The sequence below is a fragment of the Pongo pygmaeus genome, chromosome 5, assembly GCF_028885625.2.
Source record: "Pongo pygmaeus isolate AG05252 chromosome 5, NHGRI_mPonPyg2-v2.0_pri, whole genome shotgun sequence".
NCBI classification, from domain to species: Eukaryota; Metazoa; Chordata; class Mammalia; order Primates; family Hominidae; genus Pongo; species Pongo pygmaeus.
The window spans coordinates 79,332,822-79,350,746 of record NC_072378.2 but is presented as its reverse complement, the minus strand read 5'-3'; the positions used below and the strand labels follow the sequence as shown (position 1 = coordinate 79,350,746).

Genomic DNA, 17,925 nt, shown 5'->3' with positions numbered 1-17,925 from the left:
TGTTTAATTCATTGCCACACTCATCATCATCTGGGCTACAGATGGCAGATATACTTTCAAAAATTCTATTTCTAAGTAAACAGCATTTCCTTGAACAGCCCTGAAGGGAGAACATACATTATTTACATTCCTCTCAGTTCTCTGCATTTTGCCCAAGTTTACAAGCATATTTGGGATGAGACTGATATCACTGTAAAGCAAGTGTGTGCTCTCAAATCTGGTTAAGGAAAAAAACCCAACTAGAATAGAGGAAAATCCCTTTCCAAGAGATTCTTTTGGTTAGATTGCTTTATTTTTTTAAGTTTGCACATAGCTTACTCAGTCTTTTTTAAAGACACACTTATCATTTACATTCCTATTTTCTCTGCTCATAAATTCCTGGCCAAATGTAGTTCACTTAATTAACAGCTCTCTAAATAGATTGAGTTTTCTGCCTTAGGGGATGAGACACCGGAAGGCAGAAACTCCTGCATTGTCTGGCAAAGCTCCAGAAGTGCCTAATCACATGCATGAACTGAAGAAATATGACAGACCCAAATGCAGATGACAGGAGCAGAGACGGAGGCCACTGGGCACGGGAGAGATTTGGGATGGAGAGCTGGTGGGCCTTTCTCTGTTTTCCACATCTGAAAGGCTGACTTTAGGCACAGTATTTATGAACTTTAGCAATATGCACGAATCAAATGAGCTGAAAAATCAGACCGGGCAGATAAAAGTAAAATCATCTTACTGAAATTCCTGGAAACAACAGTTTCAGCCATTTGACATGTAAGTATATATCCTTTGGGCATTGAAGTATGAAACATATAAAGAAAACTTTAAAAGAAAAATAAAATACTTAAAATGAAGATAATGGAAATCATCAAATTAATGAATTTACTAGACTTACAGTAATTTATACCTTTCTACAACACGAATATTAGTTATATTTCTGAGCTTTGCTACTAGCAACACTGATAGCTGGGCTGCAAGATAACTGGGGCAAAGGTTGTTCTGGGATCCTATTGAATTGGCTGGCTACGTGCTTTTAAAAAGCAATCACGTATTTCATACAGCTGAGATTAAAGTGGGACAGCAATATTTCGAACTTGAAACATTTGTGACAATTACAGACTTTGATCACATTTTATGTCCTTCTTTATATATACATATATATGTAAACTTTTTATTTTAATATATATAGTTTGTATTTTTGTTTTGATGTGGGATCTTACTCTGCCTCCCAGGCTGGAGTGCTGTGGTACAATCATGGCTCACTGCAGCCTCCACCTCCTGGGCTCAAGTGACCCCAGGAGGATCCCAGGAGCCTCCCAAGTAACTGGGACTATGGGTGTGAGCCACCACACCTGTCTAATTTTTTGACTTTTTTTTTTTTGTAGAGACAGGGTCTCACTGTGTTGCTCAGGCTGTCTTGAACCCTTGGGCTCAAGCAATTCTCCCACCTCAGCCTTCCAAAGTGTTGGGATTATAGGCGTGAGCCATCATACCCAGCTCTTTATATATATTTTTACTCCTAGGCTGATCTGATACTTGACCAACAAGGATCAACTGAAGGAAAAAATATATATATATATGTTTCTAAAGATAGATTGCACCACCTGAATTTTACCTGCAATAAACTGTTAAATGTTGTTATATTATTAACTTTTTTCAAAAAAAGCAACCCAGTTAGAGAGCTCAAGCCCTGCTTCTGACTTAGGGAATACTGGTAACCTGATTTCATGTATTCAATAACAATTAATTATTAAACACCTGCCCTGGGACAAACATAATGCTAGGTCATGTGTTACCAGCTAAAACAACAAACATGAAACTTTGAATGGGAATGGAAAAAGGGTGTAAAGATACAAATTACACTTTGCAGTTTTTCAAAGATCCGATTGTGGCTGAGCAATCCCGGCCCAAGAGCAGAGGCTGGAAACTAGAACCACCGGTTCTTTTGTTTCACCTGCCAGTTGTTTTCTTTTTGAATTAATTAAATATTTTATTTTATTTTATGTTGGTTTTTTGAGACAGGGTCTCTCTCTGTCACTCTGTTCCCAAGTCTGGAGTGAAGTGATGCGATCTCAGCTCACTGCAACCTCCACCTCCTGGGGTCAAGTGATTCTCCTGTCTCAGTTTCCTGAGTAGCTGGGCGCCACCACGCCAGGCTAATTTTTTTGTATTGTTAGTAGAGACATGGTTTCGCCATGTTGGCTGGGTTGGTCTTAAACTCCTGGCCTCAAGTGATCTGCTTGCCTCGGCCTTCCAAAGTGCTAGGATTACACGCATGAGCTACCACGCACTACCTGACTTAAATATTTTTAAATTAGGAGATTATGTACAAAAAAATCCATATTTCTATATTCTCTTGAAAAATCAGACAATTTGGGCCAGTATTTCTTCAGGGCCACAACCCACTGCCTCTCAGTAGTGACCTTTAAATGGGTCTTGAGTTCTTCAATTTAAGAGTTTCCCAGTTTCCTCAGTCTCAAAATGAATGCCTGGTGTGATTATACACAAGGACTTCACTCATTTATCCTACTTGCCTGGCCAGAGAGGCATTTGGGATGCTTGTCTTAGAATGCCTGTCTCCTCTACTAAAGGAGATGCCTGTCTCCTCTACTAAAATGTGTGTGACCTAGAGCAAATCACATACCCTTTCTGTGCCTCTGTTTACCTCAGTCTCTAAAATGGGGATAATAGTATAGCTCATAGTGTTGATGTGAAGATTAAACAACTCTGGCAAAATAACTGCTACATAATATGTGCTATAAATGTGTGAGCCATTGTAATTAATTTATTATTAATACCTATATCATAATCCTATAATTACATAATTAAGAATTGACACAATTATTAAATTGTGTAAACTATTAATTCTCTGATAGTTATATATTATCAGCAGGAATATGTCAAGAGTAATCAATAAACTGTAATTAACTGTGATATATCTTGCTGGTGGTTTGTAGAAGCAGATTTACTGTGAAACTAATTAAACTTCAGAGCTCTTTACTTTCATGGACCATTTCCAAGGGCCTGAGAAGGAACCCAGAAATGTGTTTACTTAATCATATATTTTTGTAAAATACACCAAAGTAAGATATTTTCACTAGCTGAGACAATTGTCTCTTTCCACTGCAATTCTTTCTTTGTCATACTTGCTCTTGGGTGTCAGAGGCTTTAGAATAAATAGCATGGGTTTGGGGTGATACCAACAAAGAGAGTTGATCTGGGAAAGCATTTATTTTTTGCTTAATAGGGCATATAAAGCTCATGGTCATTTTTGGCATTGTTATTTATTGTTAGTTGTCTAGGTATAGGAATGACTTTCAAGAATACCACTACTGTTCATGGTGCTGATGCATCCAACATGAAACATGAAGTATATAGGTCCAGAGATTATGTTTCAATGTGAACATGCAGTATCTACCTAGCCCTGGAACTATGCGGGTTGTTCAGGAAAACAAAGCTTGGGATGTGTAGATCTGGAGGTAGTCTGCTGAAATTTCTTCCAATTATCAGATACGAATAATTGGAGGATTTGGTTTTCCACAATGCTTATCAAAATGGACGTTCTAACAGGGATAAACTAAATAATTTAGAATACACCATTTTAAATACTCTACATTTTTTCCTTTTTTGATAGGAGTCATGCAAGAGAGGATTTATAAGAATGCTTATGTTTATAGAGAAAAACTAGCAGCACCACATGCATCTAGAATGGCTGTGCATGAAGTTTTATGCATCCCATTATATGAGATCATATACTAGCCTGAATGCATCTCATCCCAACAGTAGTTTCAGATGAAAAAGCATACAATATTGACACTGATATAGCAAAACCAACTGATACAGCAAAACTGCACATGAATTGCCCCAAAGGTAGTAAACTGGCCTGAATAAAAGAATATTCCCGTGATAAAAATCCCTACAGTTATCCATGAACAAGTCAATGTATGTACCATAGGAGTAATTTGATTACTAGTTTATGTAGCCCTATACAACGTAGGAGCATTTTTAAAATTTATTTGAATTGCGCTTTTGTGAACCTTATATTCAGATTAATTTTGTATGTTTTCCCAAAATTATTGGAATTATTGAAATCTAAATAAGATGGAGGGAAGTATCCTACCAAAAGCTAAAAACCTATTCTGAAGAAAGAAGACTTGCAGTAGCTTCAAAATCTCAAACATCTGTTGTTGTATCACAAGGAAACTGAAATCTTTCACGGGCAAAGTCATGAGATAAAGAAAAAGGATCAAAATAGCCAAAAAAAAAAAAAAGGTAATAAAAATTACAACTGAAAAGGTAAATGTTTTTATGAGAATTAGAACACTTTCAAAAGGAAAACAAAAAAAAGAAGGTAAAGGAAAGCAAAAGGGAAAAATTTTAAGTTCAGTAGAACACGCCAGATGGTCAGCAGCAGCTCCACTTTGATGAATACTTGATTTTGTTAAGTACGATGTTTTCTTTCATTATGTTCAGTTACAGAAGGCAATAATTTTATTCAAAATTGTTAAATGAATGATAGCTTTTTCAAAATTGTGATCCCAATAGTATGTGCAGAGAACTAAAGCGAATGTACAATAAACAAAAAATGAATTACAAACAGATATGAAAAAATTGTAAATGGTTAGATTATGATGAGATCTCAACTAGCCTAGACGAACACTAAATATTGTATTAATTGTAAACTGCTTTCAATGAGACAGACACAGCTTACATAAGATGAGTGTTCAGCCTGAAAGGCTCTATTTGGGAATTTCTTAGTCGCAAAGACTACACAGAGTACAAGGAAGCTGTGCTTACTTGTATTACAGTCATCCCTTGGTATCCATGGGGTGTTCACTCCAGGACTCCCTATGGATACCAAAATCCATGGATGCTCAAGTCCCCATATAAAATGGCATAATATTTACATATAGCCAATGTACATCCTCTGGTATAATTCATATCATCCCTAGATTACTTATAATATTTAATGCCGTGTAAATACTGTGCAAATAGTTGTTATGCTGTGTTTAGCAAATAATGACAAGAAAAAATGTTTGTATGTGTTCAATGCAGACAAAACTACCTTTTTTATTTTTAAAATACATTTGATCTGTAGTTGGTTGAATCCACTGATAGAGAACTCATAGATAAGAAGGACCAACTATATATGTAAGACAAACACACTGGATCAGTGTCTTAAAGAACAAAGGCAATTCAGTATTATCTCTGTAGTGCTAAAAGATATTTACAGTTGTTAAGTTTTAAGTGAAAAATTTTTACCCTTCAGAGTTATGATGAACAGTGTGGTTTTTAAACGGCATAAATGTTATAGGAATCATCTAATTATGGAAGTTAATCCCTTGTTGTACAAAGACTTGGAAAAATGTGAAAGTGAAAAAACAAATGTGACTTACTTCCCAAAACACTTTACAAAAAAATAATTGAAATAATGAGTGAGTATGTGCAAAATGAAGTGGTAAAATAAACATCATATACTATTCCACTAATATGGATTCTACACTGGATGTGACACACTGAACACTTGGTAATGGTGCAAAATTGTTACCAAAAAATTATGAGTCATTTAAAAATTTTTCCAAAAAAAAATGATTTGTTAATTTCTTCAACCAATGAGACATGTTCTGGGCAATTGTAACCTGCCATGGGAAAACATTTGCCATTGGTTGTGTGATAACATAGCAGTTGTGAGAGATGAGGACTATGTGAACTCTTTAAAAACATGAATATATTAACGTGTTGCTTCTTTCCTTCATTTCATCAGATTAAAAATTGCTTCTCAGGATGAGAAGTCATTAATTACTTTGTTATTTTGCAACAGTTTTTTTAAAATAGGATTTAACTTTTAGAGCAGCTTTAGGCTCACAGCAAAATTGAACTGAAGATACATATTTCCCACATCCCCGCTCCCCTACACCTGCGTAGCCTTCCCTGTTATCAACATTCCCCAACAGAGTGACACATTTGTTACAATTGATGAATCTGCATTAAGAAGTCATTATCACCTGGAGTCCACAGTTTTTACAGGGTTCATTCTTGGTACTGTACCGTCTGTCGGTTTGGATAAACTTATAACAGGTACCCACCATTATATTGTCATACAGAATAGTTTCAGTGCCCTAAGAATCCTCTGTGCTCTGCCTATTCATCCCCTCCTCTCCTCAGTCTTTTCCAACCACTGACTGATGTTTTTACTGTCTCCGAAGTTTTTCTTTTTCCAGAGTGTCGTATAATTGGAATCATGTAGTATGTAACGTTTTCAGATTGTCTTCTTTCACTTAGTAATACGCATTTAAGATTACTTCATGTCTTTTCATATCTTGATAGCTCATTTCTCTTTGTCACTGAATAATATTCAGTTGTCTACATGTACCACAGTTTATCCATTCACCTACTGAAGAACATCTTGGTTGCTTCCAAATTTTGGCATTTATTAATAAAGCTGCTGTAGACATTCACATTCACATTCGGATTTTTGTGTGGACCTAAGTTTTCAACTCCCTTGGGTAAATATCAAGAAGTGTGATCACTAGATTATACAGTTAGTGTATTGTTTAGTTTTGTAAGAAACTGACAAACTGACCTCTGTAGTGTCTGTACCAGTCTTCATTCCTGTAAGCAATGAATGAGAGTTCCAGTTGTTCTACTTCCTTGTCAGCATTTCGTATTGTCAATGTTCTAGATTTTGGCCATTATAATAGGTATTTCATTGTTGTTTTAATTTGCATTTCCCTGATGACATATGATATGAAGCAGATTTTCATGTTTATTTGCTGTATATATTTGGTTAGGTGTCTATTAAGGTCTTTGACCCATTTTTTAATGAAGATGTTCATTTTCTTATTCGTGAGTTTTAAAAGTTCTTTGTATATTTTGGATATCAGTTTTTAGTCAGATACACCTTTACAAATAATTTCTCCCAGTCTGGGGCTTGTGTTCTCATTCTTTTGACAGTGTCTTTTGCAGAGCAGAAGTTATTTAATTTTTACAAAGTTTGGCTTATCAATTCTTTCTTTCATGGATTGTGCCTTTGGTGTTGTATCTAAAAAGTCTATTAGGTTGGTGCAAAAATAAGTGTGGTTTTTGCCATTAAAAGTAATGGCAAAAACCACAATTACTTTTACACCAACCTAGATATTTATTTTATACTTCGTGTTTTACATTTAGGTCTATGATCCATTTTGAGTTGATTTTTTTTTTTTTTGTGAAGGTTGTGAGATCTGAATCTATGTTCAACTTTTTACATGTGGATGTTCACTCATTTGTTGAAGACTATCTCCATCATATTGCCTTTGCTTGTTTGTGAAAGACCAGTTTATTATATTACTGTTGGTCTCTTTTTGGGCTTTCTATTATGTTCCACTGATGTATTTGTCTATTTTTTTTTTTTTTTTTTTTACCAATACTATGCTTGATTACAGCTTTATAGTAAATATTGACATGGGGTATTATCAGTCCTCCCACTTTGATTTTCTTCAATATTTTGTTGAATATTCTGGATCTTTTCCTTTTCCATATAAACTCTAAAAATGATTTGTTTATAGCCATAAGATAACTTACCGGGATTTTGATTTGGATTATTTGTATCTAAAGGTCAGGTTGGGAAGAACAAACATTTTGAAAAAATTGATCCTATCCATGAATACAAAATATCTCTTCATTTGTTTAGTTCTTCTTTGATTTCTTAATCAGAGCTTTGTAGTTTTTCTTGTATAAATCTTATGAATTTTTATTAGGTTTATACCTGAGTATTTCATTTTTCAGCATGTTAATATAAGTGGTAGTATGTTTTTAATTTCAAATTCTACCTGTTTGTTGTTGGGAAAACAACTGACTTTCGTATAACAACCTCATATCCTGAAAACTTGCTATATTTACTTGTTAGTTTTTTTGTTGATTTCTTTCAGATTTTCTACACAGACAAAGATGTCATCTGTGGATAAAGACAGCTTGATATCTTCCTTCCCAGTCTGTATACTTTTGTGTTTTTTTTGTTTCTGTTTGTTTGGTTGGTTTTTTTAATTGAGACAGAGTCTCACTCTGTCACCCAGGCTGGAGTGCAGTGGCACGATCTCAGCTCACTACAAGCTCCGCCTCCCAGGTTCATGCCATTCTCCTGCCTCAGCCTCCTGAGTAGCTGGGACTACAGGTGCCTGCCACCACACCCAGCTAATTTTTTTTTTTTTTTTTTTGTATTTTTAGTAGAGACAGGGTTTCACCATTTTAGCCAGGATGGTCTCAATCTCCTGACCTCATGATCCACCCATCTTGGCCCCCCAAAGTGCTGGGATTACAGGCATGAGCCACCGCACCCAGCCCCCAGTCTGTATAGTTTTTATTTCCTTTTCTTGTCTTATTGCATTAGCTAGTGCATCCATTATGATGTTAAAAAGAAATGGTGAGAGGGGACATGCTTGCCTTCTTCCTGACGTTAGCACTAAAGCTTCTAGTTTTACAATATTAAATATGATGTTAGATTTTGTAGATGTTCTTTATTAAGTTGAGAAAGTTTCTCTCTATTCCTAGTTTGCTGAGATGTAATACATTTCTAATGTGTCTTAGTTTTTAAATTTAACTTTAGCTATATTTTTCTTTGATGGCCATTCAAATCTAGATGGCAATATATTACCCTCAACTCCCTCCTGGGTGAGAAACTTGAAGCTATACTAGAGAAATTAAAAGCCAGGAAACAGTTTAGTTTTATTCTTAGTAAAATAAAAAGAATAAGAAACTTTCATATAGTCTTGTAAATAGTAGACTGCATAAAGCATGTGATAATCACGTAAAAAGCGTTTGCATTCTATAATTATAGTTACTGACTTTATATCTTTTTTCTGATCATTAATAAATGAAAAAAAATTAGAAAGTAGTGAATAGAAGAAAATTTTTAAAATCATTCAGAATTAACCACCCAAGAATAACCAAGTTTACCATTTTGATGTATTTCCTTTGATTTAAAAAAAATGCATGCTGCTTGCAAATTTATCACAAGTATATTAAATTTCACATATAATAAATTTTGTAACATTCTGTTTTAGTCTGAATTTTTATAGTTAAAATGAAAACAAAACTTTTCCCAAATAGCTTCTAAAACATTATTTTTAGTGAGAGTTTAATATCTTATCACATGATTGTTTCAAATTTTATTTTTAAAATGATTTGAAAAAATTTAAAAATTTCTCTATTATTGTATTTTGTTTTTTTCTATTATATAATGTTGTGATAAACATCCTGAGACACACACACACTAACTTATTTAATCTTATATTCAGTTATTATCTTAGCATAGATTACTAAAAGTGGAATCACTAGACCAAGAGATAAAAAATATTTAGGGTTGTTTATACATGTTGTCAAAGTCAATGGAGCCTAAAATGACTGAATAGTTAAAATTTGATTACTGTGAATTTTTTATACCCAAGGTACAGTTCCTAGGGTAAAGGGATAAATTAAAATTTAGGAGAGAGTAAATATATGTAACATGATGGCAACATACTACAACGTATGAGTCAGCCAAGAAAATGTGATTGAAGATTTCAGAGACCTTTGGGCTGCAGCCAGAGTGAGATTTCTTACGTGTTCTATACTAGGCTGTTCTATTCCCAGGTGGCCTCCCAGCCCCTCATTTGTCTTCACATGTTTATAAATGGAAACACTGGCTTTGCTCTACAGTTTCTATGATGTGTGGCCCTTTGCATAGCAGTAGCTATTTGAATGACAAACAGATATCACATGCTGAAGAAACTGAAGGTTTTAAATCCTGAATTTTAGGTGTGTTTTAAACAGCAAGCTTCGGAAAAAATAAAGGAAACAAAAGCCCATTCTTCTTTTTATCACCACAATCACAAATCAACTCTTCCTCACTGTATCTGGCAATGTTTTGCAGCATATTAAGCCTTTGGGGTGTAGAATAATGGTTTAGTTTGATTAATGAATAGAATTAGTTTAGGAAAAGATCAAGGTTGAAGGCATTGTTTATTACTAGATATATTTTGTTATGTAAACGGAAATGCAAATGAACTTTATGTTCCATATACCTGGGGTGCTGTGGAATCATTAATCATAGCTGTCTTCCCTACAGCTATGATTTCCAGCAAGTGCTAGCACTCCAGGTCTGCATAGCCCCCCCCGCAAAAAAAAAACATCTCATAGATAAAAAGAACATCATTCTCAACTCATGCTGATGATAAAATTTTTCCAACATATTTTCATTTAGTCTCCTAGGAAAGATCTTTTTCCAATTGTTTAGTGCAATGTTCTTTATTGCTAGCTACTAGGCTTCTGTCTTAGTTTAATGAATGAAGAAGTTGGAAGATAAGTAATTTTTCACATAAGGAACAGCCTAGAAGCATATATGAATGGAAGCAATTTAGACCATATCCTTTCTTGTGATTTAGAGTAAAGCCTGGAAGACCCGGGTTGCTGTCTCTACAGCTGCTTCATGTTTTTCTCTTGATTATTTCTTAGATGAAGGAATCAATAAACTCGAATGGAATTCAAACGGAATAAATCTTACTGCCTGAATCACTCAATTCAGAATAGCCTCCTGAGGATTTCACATTAAATGGTAGCCTTTTGTTCTATAAAAGAAAGTTAATTAACCTGTCTTGCAGCTTCTCAACAAATGTCTAATGTGTTCCCTGAATGTGCCTTATACAGAAGTAAAAATGGTTTGCCAGTTCCCAAGTTCGTGGAGTTCAGTAAAACTCTCCATAACCTTATATTTTTTAAATATACATTTGCCTTGAACAATCTTTTTAACCATTTCTTCAGGACCTTTTTTATCCTTTCTTCACTTTTTCTAGGCCGAAGATGATTGATGACTCTTCAAGTATAAAAAGGCATTGCTTATCACATCAATAGGGACCATACATAGCAAATCTGTTGGTTCTTTGCTGGTTTTGCTGGGGTTAAAATATCCTGGTCTTAATGAAGTAAGTGGTATTATTGTCCTAGTATTTGAAGTCTGAACAGAGATATTTTCTCTTTACGGTAATTCTAAATTTCAAATTAAAAATAAAATACAAGAAAGTTTAAAACTAAAATGAAATGAAAAGAAAAAAGTTTTAGAGATCAATCTTATTTTTTCTTTTCTTTCTTTTTGTTTTGAGACAGAGTTGTCTCAAAAAAAGAGTTGTCTTTTCGCCCAGGCTGGAGAGCAGGAGAGCAATGGTGCAATCTCGGCTCACTGCAACCTCTGCCTCCTGGACTCAAGTGATTCTCCTGCCTCAGCCTAGAAGAAACATTGGTCAATGCAGACAGACATTTATAAAAGTTTATAAACATTTTCCCAAACAAAGCTGAAAATCTAGTACAAACACCGTCTTCCTAAGAGTTGTCTTCTGCCTGACTGAGATTTTGGTTGGGTACTGCTACTTACTGCTTCCCCAGGACAATCACTTACCTTAGTTTCAGAAAGTTTAGTAACCACAGGCTAGGTATAAGGAGTACTGGGGCTCCTAATGAGTGCACGTGTCTCCTCTTCTCCCTCCAGCACCGCAGAAGTCATGCCAGTTACTAATGTTCATCACTGAACTAGTAAATCCTGGACGGTGAGCACAAATACTTCCAATTGACAGACTTATTTCTATGGCTACAGTCCTTTTCCCAAAGGGTTGGAAAATGAGTGTGAAGATATAATTAAATCCAATGTTATGTAGTCTTTTACCCTTGATCCTGGATCCTAGATAAAGCCTGGGACTGTGGGAGCAAGAAAGGGCAGTGTTGGTGCCCTACAGCTTGAAGCTGTGTGATTACTTTTGCTTTCTCTGGCCTTATGACTACTTCAAGATGGTACCAGGTACTGCCAGGTGGACCCTCAAAGTTGCACATGGTATCTGTGTTTGAAGGCTGTCTAAATAGCCAGTCTCTTATCTTCTGCAGTCACTCAGAATTCTGACTCAGAGGCCTGCTGAGTCAGAATTGTCTCTGGGATATCCACTGGACAAAACCAGTCCTAAAGGGGAAAACAAATGCAACATACAGAGACCATTAAAGAGAAAAACAAAAACAGAGAGCACATATATGAACAAATGGTAGCAGAGAGATAAAAATCCATGGGCAAGAACTGATTGGTTTACAACTCTTAGATGATCTTTTTATAAATAAAGAATGAGAGAAAGATAGCCCATGCTTATTTTTTAAAAACTTGAAATGAACCCAGAGGATCTTAAAGTTTATTAACACATTGACACTAAAGTTTACATATTAATGCATTTATAATTAATGTAAAAATGAGGGCTTAGTATTAACTAGGAATTTTTTTTAATGTTCCACGTGAGGCTCAACTGAGTTTCAAACAGATGCCAAAATATGTGCCATTTCCTTATTAAAAATAACATTGTTTCGCCTATTGACACCATTCATACAACTGATGAAGACCATTTGTTACTGGGTATGTTCTGGGTACTGAGATATTGTATAATTTAGTGCAGGTATTTATCTTCATGCCATATGAATCTAGACCATTTTCTCTATATCTGCTTATTATTTTATTCCTTTCCATTAATATCATGAATTATGATATATGCTAAGAAGTTTAACTACTCCCAGTATTTCCCTGTTACTTGGCAATCTGGTAGTCTCCTTCCTCTGTTTGCCAGAGGTAAGGTACACCAGGAAGACAAGCTTATTTTGATGTTCAGCAGTGGAAAGATGTATTTTCTGCATGAAAATTGCAACTCGCTTCTAACCAAGAAGAGTTTTTGTATTATCTGCAGAGTTGCTCATGTTGTCATTAACTATTAGAAAATGCCATTTATTGATGGTGACTTGTTGCATTTCATTCAGATTTTGTAAAACTTAAAGAAACATCAATTATTTGAGATGTCAAATGATAAAAATGTAGCTTTGTATACAAAAATAAGTGTGAATGCTTTCTAGGCTTCAACAATAAAATCCATTCTAAGTGTGAATGCTTTCTAGGCTTGAACAATAAAATCCATTCAATTGGTTGGGTACAGGGACTCATGCCTGTAATCCCAGTACTTTGGGAGGCCATGCTGAGTGGATCACTGGGCCCAGGAGCTGGAGGTCAGCCTGGGAAACATAGTGAGACTCTATCTTTGAAAAAATACAAAAATTATCCAGGCATGGTGGTGAGCACCTGTAGTCCCAGCTACTCAGGAGGGTGAGGTGGGAAGATCACCTGAACCCAGGGAGGTTGAGGCTGCAGTCAGTCATGACCATGCCACTGCACTCCAGCCTGGGTGACAGAGTAAGACCCCCTCTCAAAAAACCCCCGAAACTGTTAAATTATAGTAATCATAATTAATGATAGTTTTTTATTATATAGTGTAATAATTGTTGTAGAAATGTAGAAAATTCAGAACAGTACAAAGCAAAAATTACCTTTAATGTCATAGCCGAGGTCTGCAACTTCAAATATTGTAGGCTTGCCTTATTATATTTGTGACATTTATATATAACTTTTTAAAAATTGTGATCATACTGTGCATATGATTTTATAGATTCATTGTAGAGTCAACATCTTCCCATATTAAATATTCATCTAAAATATGATTATGAATAGTTATATAACAACTGAGCATGTGTTTGTACCATTATTTAATAATCTCCTACTAATACTTCCAAGGAATAAATAAAAAATATGAACTATTTTATATCTCATTCTAAGAAAATGTTTTACATAATTATGTGGGTTAGGAGTATAGTGATATATTAATATTTGGGTTATGTTTAGTTTTAATTCTTAATATATTAAGTATCAAAATAACTATCTCTATATCTGTGTGATTTCTTTGTTTCAGCATACTACACTAATATTTTTATGATTCGCCAGAATTTGTTCCAAGTACTATTAATTTTACTGTGGAGTTGGTGTTTTTTCTTTTATAAAAATATATTTTTTCTCTTTTATATATTATCCATAGTATAATATATAGTATATTAGATTATATTTTTCTTATGTATGTGTATTGTGTGTGTTTATATATGTCTACATAATACACACATACACACACACACACGTGTATTTCCTGAGGAGGATAGGCATGAGAGTAGTTAAGCAACACTTTAAATGTTTGTTTTGTTGATTTTTCTGTTTGTTGATGTTTTGTTTTTGTCTTTTCATAATGAAGAGAATCTGCCATTTGAAGGTTGTCAGATACATTTCTGCCTTCATTAGGATGGAGACCTCTGTCACTTTGATACAGGTGTCTTCCTTTGGGAAATTCAGTGGAGTGGTGTCCCTTTGATAATATAAACACAGTTAATTCTTGTTACTTGTGGTAGCTATGTTTTCTAAAGTCACCACAAACACTGAATTACCAAATACCGAACCATTGCTTCTAGGAGAAATACAGGATTAGATCCCTGAGAGTCTGGTCAAAACATTTTTGCAAAGTGACCAATACATGCTGTTCTTTTATGTGTGTTTCTGTTTAAAGACAACTTATTTAATATATATTGATTCAGTAACATTGAACTCATAGTCAATAGCATTATGTCTCACGCCTGAAGTTTATCCAACATTTTTTTCTCCATAAGCTACATCATAGTCTTCTTGCGCTCAACAATGCTAGACAGAACTTCATCACTGTGCTTGAGGGGCATTATAAACAGCAAAATCACCAAGAAAAGGCACAAAAATGAAAAAATGTGGCACTAAATAGAATGCAAAAAGGACACTTATTTTCAGTATAAGAACTGAAACAAGAAGGCACAGTACTGCCTTGTTTGTTCTCAGCTGAAACATGTGACTCACTTGTTTGCTGCTCTGGGCATATCCGTGAATGACTGAGAAAGCTCCAGGAGTACTGATTTTGGGGTTACAAATAAATGTTATCAAGTAGAAAATTCACAAATATGAAATCTGGGAACAATGAGGATTGATTGTATTAGGAAAGAAGGTTCCCACTGACGTATGGAAAGGGTTCGGTAAACTCCTCTGCGGTCTTACCCTTTAAATCTGCCTTTTCTAGTACTTCTTAGGATGCAGATCTAGTAATTAGAAAATTTGTGCATATGTACAAATTTCTTTGGCACAAAGAATTTTCTGGTTATAAAAGGATGGAGAAGTCCTTATTCTTTCCTTATTGTGGTGGAATATTATTCAACTTTATCTTATGGATGGCTAATGATTCCAATTGAGCTTATCTGGCAGGAAATTTGAGTGGGGCTCCTGAAGAATTCACCACAGGGTTTTCTGAACTACGAATCTGTGCTCAATAGGGAACTCCTTGTTTGACATGGAAGAGGAGTCAGTTTTGAATAGAGTAGTTGAGTCTGGCCTTGCAACTGCAGGACCAGCTTAAACCTATGAACCATTGTTTAAGTTGTTACAGCTGGCACAGAGCCAAGACTGAAAGTCATGTAGCCCTGGCACGTGGAATGAGAGACAGCTTTAACCTTCTAGTTGTTACCACCACCAGCATGGCAGATTAGCTATACTGGAATCATCTGGGACTAGTTAGAGATGCTATAAAAGCTTACCCCACCTCTAGAGCAGGAGAAAGATTTGAGTTTTGGCTCCTGTCTCCTTGCCAGTCAACTTGCAATACAGCTTTTTTTTTTTTTCTTTTTCCAAAAGCCAGTGCCATATTATTGGCTTCCATGTGTTGGCCAGTGAGGCCATTGCTCGGTGACAGCCTTTCTGATCTAGCCACCATAGTGTGGAGGCATCCATTGAGAATGATGACCATGGGAATGTAAGCAAGCTATGAGCCATAGCTGTGGCACCCAAGGTCATGGCATGATTTTTTCTAGAGTATAGCATTTAAGGGATGGAATTGTTCTTCCTAAGTTAGCTATTATAATCTTTGAAGACTTAAAAGCAGCAGAATTCACTGAAGTCTCCTGGTATCCTTCTTGAATCACTGGCCAAGATTTCCTGCTTCTGCCCAAACAGCTTTTGGAGTACTCCTGAGGCTTGGTGCTGGTAACATCCATGGTAACTGTTGCAGATTTCTTTTCTCTTTTGGGAGGTGGGAGTTGTTTTCAGCAGAATCCATCAATTTTCTCAGATTTTTGTGTGATCTTACCTCCCCTTTCTCTGCTCAAACTTTAACTGCTTGACTGCCTGGAACATAACCTCGGGTCCATGTCTTCGTGATCTCTTTCTCTCCAGTGATTTGGATCTAGGACTCTCAACTAGATCGAAACGGACTGATCTCTTCTCTTGAGTTCCCATCTCCGTATAAAACTGCTTACTATGCATCTTGGCTTAAATAAGGTATTTAAAACCAAAACTATCCAAATAAAACTTTATTTCTACAATCTCCACTCACTCTTGTTTCTTTCCCTATGTTTCTTATCTTAGTAAAAGGCATCACCATTCATCCAACTGCTCAAAACCAGAAAAATTGGGAGTTATCCTTGTTTCCTTTCTTTACTTCATGCATTGTTTCCAAATCCTCAGTAAGTTCTGTCATCCTGTGAAATGCGCCCAGAAGTATCCATTTCTCTCTATCCCTACTGCTAGTATTTTTTTTTATTTTTTTATTTTTTTATTTTATTTTTGAGACAGAGTTTCGCTGTGTCACCCAGGCTGGAGTGCAGTGGCCCCATCTCTGCTCACTGCAAGCTCTGCCTCCTGGGTTCACGCCATTCTCCTGCCTCAGCCTCCCCAGTAGCTGGGACTACAGGCGCCTGCCACCGCGCCAGGCTAATTTTTTTTTTTTTTTTGTATTTTTAGTAGAGACGGGGTTTCACCGTGTTAGCTAGGATGATCTCGATCTCCTGACCTCGTGATCCGCCCGCCTCGGCCTCCCGAAGTGCTGGGATTACAGGCGAGAGTCACTGCGCCCGGCCCCCACTGCTAGTATCTTAATCCCAACCACCATGATTTCTTGCCAGGGTGATCTCACTTGCCTCCTACTGGCTATCCTGCTTTCACTCCCTTTTGCCTCCTTCTACCAGGTACACAAAAATGATTTTTAAAATTTTGGGTCATATTACTCCTGTTTCACTCTCTCCCTTTTTTTAAGAGACGGGTGTCTCACTCTGTCACCCCGGCTGGAGGGCAGTGGTGCAATTACAGCTCACTACAGCCTTAAACTCCTGGGCTCAAGGGATCCTTCTACCTCAGCCTTTTGAATAGTCGAGAGCACAGGCATGTGCTACCATGCCCTACTTTTTTTTTTTTTTTTTTTTTTGGTAGAGACAGGGTCTCCCTATGTTGCCCAGGCTGGCCTTGAACTCCTGGCCTCAAGCAATCCTCCTGCCTTGGCCTGCTGGAATTATAAGCATAAGCCGTGGTCCCGGCTTTGGTTAAACTCTTCTAATAGATCAAATAAATTATTTAAATGCTGCTTTCTCAGCAAGGTATTTTCTCATCACCTTTTCTAATGTTGCATGCCCCCTTCAGCACTGTTTATCACACTATCACTTGATCCTCTTTATCAGCTCACTTCCATCAGTACGATCTTGTGTATTCTTGTTTATTTGTATATTGACTATTTCCTCCACTACAACATACATGTAGTGTGCATGCCTTTTTTTGTTCAGTAGAATATCACAATGCCTTAGCATAAGTCTGAGAAGGTAGTCGCTTTTAAACAGACAATTGCGAATTAGTGAAAGAAAATCTTTTAAGGAGTCTAATACGCAGAAAAAGAGCTCAGAGCAAAGCTGTTCTGGTTTTACGGGAAGAATGGAGGGAGCGGTTAGTTGTTGTAATGGTAGACAGACCCTCACTTGAACCTTTCTTCCGGTTCCTCCTGAGGCTTCTCAGAGAACAACTTGAAAATCTGGAGCACTGTAGGGAGGGGAGAAGCCAGCAAGACAGAACTGCCTTGGTCAATAATCTTTAAAACAGTTTTAAAACATCACTGTGATAAATCTGTTGTATTGGTTAGGGTTCTCTAGAGGGACAGAACTAATGGAATAGAAATATATACAAAGGAGAGTTTATTAAGTGTTAACTCACATGATCACAAGGTCCCACCATAGGCCGTCTGCAGGCTGAGGAGC

General features: G+C 36.2%; 1 long non-coding RNA gene across 1 annotated transcript in view; it reads left to right on the top strand.

The window, feature by feature from the left end:
- The first annotated feature begins 462 nt into the window (after positions 1-462).
- Positions 463-17,925, top strand: part of LOC134739654 (uncharacterized) — a 29,983-nt gene continuing 12,520 nt past the window's right edge. The window contains exon 1 of the long non-coding RNA XR_010126523.1: positions 463-768. This is a non-coding gene — a long non-coding RNA (uncharacterized LOC134739654). The remainder of the gene's footprint in view (positions 769-17,925) is intronic.